Genomic DNA, 4,047 nt, shown 5'->3' with positions numbered 1-4,047 from the left:
AGATCTCAGATGAAATGCAGAATGTGACAGAAGAATCTAAATGTATAAAAACTCACTTAAAGAGACGGAGAATAAGGAAGTGCCCTATATAAGTTTGAAAATTAATGGAATCTGAAACCAATCTACAACATATCTAGGAAATGAACAATAAAATTAATGAGTGGTGAATGATGGGTGCCAGGTTTCTCATTATTGGAGTAAGAGGTTACAGATAAATAAGGAGAGGAAGCTAGAATCATTTATATGCTATGGACTAGAGTAGGAGACAGGTAACTAAACATACATTTATTTCCTTGCTCTATTAGCTGAGGGGACCTAGACTTTATAGTTGTAATTATCCCACTTACACCCAAGATTTTAATTTCTTGCACTAGTCTCCAATAAAAGAAACCAAGACTCCTCAGAGCAATGGCTGATTCTAGGACCAGAACAGGAAGTACACATGACAAATGTGGAACATCTTGTGTGCTAGAAAGTTAGACAGTGGCAAACAAACAAATGCCTCACAATATGTGCAAAGGCCAGGAATCAACTGAAAGAGCTTAGTTGGCCAAGCTGGAAAAATTCAAGCAATAACAACAACAAAAAGTAGTACTGAATTCTAACAAAGATGTAGAATAAGTATACGTGAGTCCATACTTATGTAAACCAATAACTTACTAACTAACTAACTAACTAACTAACTAACTAAATAGGAGAGAAGAGACAAATCTAGCACGGAGAAGAATTCCGAATATTTTTTTGTAGATACTCCATCCTTAAGGAAAGGAAGTATAATTCCTCATTCTCTTTAAGTGTGGGCTGCCCACAGGGACTGATTTCCAGAATACACTATGGAAAAGAGGAAAAAAGGGTAACTTTAGGCTGGAGAAATCCGATAAACACCTTTTCAGCCAGGTGAATCAAGATGAACATCAACAGTGATAAAGCATATTGACAACACATTCCTTTGATATGATGTGATAAAATGGTACATTAACCGTATGGTCCTAGCAGAAACACACAGCCATAATCTAACCAGGAGAAAAAAAATAAAACAAATCCCCAAAAAGGTGAATTCTTGATTGCCTTCATTTTTTATTCCCTTTGGATGCCTGTGGGATTTTTTAAACATGTAGTCCCACAAATTCATCAGGTTTTGACATCTAGGGATCATTCTTGTTCATTTTTTCCTGGCACCTGGTGAGAGAACTCAAGTCTACAGATTCAAATACTCCTGTATTTCAGAGCAGTTTCATTCCATCATAAAGTTAAATATGCATATATTTTTTTTCTGTTTCATTTATTCTGCTTAATTCAGAAAAACCGATCCAGTTTTAAGGGCTTCACTTTTTGGCTTTCATATGAAACTTCTAATTAGTTGTTCCTCTACATAGGTTTTTAAAGCATTGCCTATAACTTTCGTAGGTCTCATTCTTCATGTCTCTTAGTACTCTACAATGATGTAAGTTGAGTCTACACTTCATTGAACCGAAACCGACATGGGAAAAAGTAGAATCTGCTTCTTTTGTTTTCACAATCCATTCAATACCACTGAAACACAATAAGCACTTGGATACTTCATGATTCACCTGCCATTACTGACATTGCTTAACATCTGCAAAGCTGAAACTCAGGTGTCTCCTTGTAGCGTTTCCAATGTGTTTAGCCTTGCTGCCAAGTCATTTCTCTTAGAAAACAGACTGAACGGTTAAAGACTAACAGACATTTAAGCGTACTGGTTTTTGTGCTTTTAATGCAGTGTCATCCACAAAGCGATGCTTTCTTCCTCTTGCTTTGATTTCCACACTCCCAAGTATCATCTGTATAATTTAAGGGGCATTAACAATTAAAGGTGCTCTTTCCCCAAATTCTCCATGTGTTTATTTTACAAAAATGTGACAGATCATGAAACTGTCTTTCAGTTTGATCCTACACTTTCAGAATCTGTGGTTTTGGCTTGTGGTCTTTCCCTAATTATACTATATATGTTGTTTTCTTCTTTGCTTGTATCTCTTCCCGTGAGAACTTATGAAATCATAATGAAACTCCACTGTTTTCATGTATATGTACATGTGTATGAAATATAAGTATACCGATGAGATATGCCTATGTCATTTTATATACTCATGTGCATATATATTTCATTAAAGATTTCTTCTTAACTCATTACTTTTTTTTAAGACAGAAAGATTTTCTTTATTAATGACCTCAATCAAATTTCTTTAGATAGAGAAGTTTCGAACTTGAATACTTAAGAGAAAACCAGTTAAGACTCCATTATCCTACAACTCAGTAGCAGTAACATAGAGCCAAGCGAGGCAGCTTGGAAAAGATGGGGGAAGGGAAGGGGACTGAGGGAGGGAAGGTAAAGAAAAGGAATGAAGTTGATGAAGTGGAATTCTTTTTTTAATTGTTGAGAACAATGACGTTCTTGCAAGCACAGCTTGTTTCTGCAAATTATTTTCCGAATGGGTACAAAATGGGACCAAAACAGAGAATCCCTTCAGAACCTAAAGAGGTGCAACACGAAAAGCTAAGATTATCCAGCAGCAAGTACTGCAGCCCTCAGTTGCCAGCTGCCTCCTGCTCCTGTTCCCAAGAGTTAGCAGGATGAAAATGCCTTCCCCGTGATTGTTTTTATTTCTTTTTTCTCAGCATCTGGGCATGCATGGCTCAGCATCTTGAGGAGGTCATATGTGTTTGCCCAAATACGTGTGTGAGCACTTGATGCGGTAGTGCAGATAGTCCTGAAACATGTGGATCAGGTTGATGGCGTCGTCTCCACTGGCACTGGCGTGGCAAGGGAACAGCACGAAGGTGACACAGCCAATATTGTTGCCCACGGCAGCACTGATATCTTTCAGCTCCAGAGGAGGTTCCCTGTGGCGAAAGAGGACCGCCGGGGCTGTGGGGCTGGCTCTGTGTCCTTCTTTGAACTCCAGCATGAACACTTTTCCAATGACCACACTGTTGTCATCCTTAAACATTGTGCTGAAGACTACTGTGACTCTGTCCTTTTTACACTCACCATGCATGGTCTCATCACCCCTATAATGCATAACTGCCCTGTTCCCTCCTGCCTTGCCCTCTTCTTGGAATGGGAAGAATTTCTCCGAGGTGGAGGCGAAAACAATTTCATTTCAACACAGCAGCTGGATACAGAATGGAATACTTGGATGCTGGCAGATTTTCAAGGTCATAGAGCAAAGAGACATTGTATCCTCATTCCTGAATTACTAAGAAACACCGTCTTTAATAACTCATCAGCACCATGTGCCTGAAATTCCTTGTAGAATTTCAAAGAAATACGGACCACCAGGATTAGGATTTGAAATATTATAGAGGACTCCATCGAAATTTGCAAATGTTACTTCTACTGCTTCTGGTTTGTTACTGGGCTCTGCAATCATGAACTTGAGTACAAGTGTCTCCTCGATGACGCAATCGTTCACCTGGTCATGCAGGATCAGGACCGCAGCTACCTCCACCCCCACCCCCACAAGCCTGAACCCACCTGCCAAACCACCACCGCTGCCTCACCAGCAAGCTTGGTCCCCGCCAAGCTCCCGGCTCTATCTGGCCACTTCTGCTCTTACACCCACTTTCACTTGCTGCCCAGATGTGTGGCCCCGCAGTGCCATTTCTGCTCCAACCCCTCGTGAACGTGCACGCAGGACTAACTCATTACTTTCTTGTCATAAATCATTGCTACGTGTCCAAGATACATTATTCAATGAAAGAAGCAGGCTACAAAATAGCGTAGGTATACTTTAAAGGAGACTACAGTAAGTTCCACTACCATTTTAATAGTTGCTTTATCTTGGTGGTAAAATTGTTTGTGGTTACAAATAATATTATCTAAAATTTTATGAAAATTTATCAATATATATATCTGTGTGTTTATACACGTATTTTTCTTTACAATAACTAAAGAATTTCTTGTTCTCATGGAGCTCATATAGCAATGTTTTGTAGACCAAATTGATAAACAAGTAACTTTATTACATGTCATAATGCAAGTATTACAAGAAAATTACAAAGATCTATCAAGGTTCAAAACAGAGG

General features: G+C 39.0%; 1 pseudogene; it reads right to left on the bottom strand.

The window, feature by feature from the left end:
- Positions 1 to 2,584: 2,584 nt before the first annotated feature.
- LOC113270985 (actin-related protein 2/3 complex subunit 2-like) lies at positions 2,585 to 3,623 on the bottom strand (annotated as a pseudogene).
- Positions 3,624 to 4,047: the final 424 nt, after the last annotated feature.

This window comes from Ursus arctos, chromosome X (genome assembly GCF_023065955.2).
Source record: "Ursus arctos isolate Adak ecotype North America chromosome X, UrsArc2.0, whole genome shotgun sequence".
In the NCBI taxonomy this organism is placed as follows: domain Eukaryota; kingdom Metazoa; phylum Chordata; class Mammalia; order Carnivora; family Ursidae; genus Ursus; species Ursus arctos.
The sequence above is the reverse complement of the archived record's forward strand: the minus strand, read 5'-3'. Positions and strand labels throughout refer to the sequence as shown.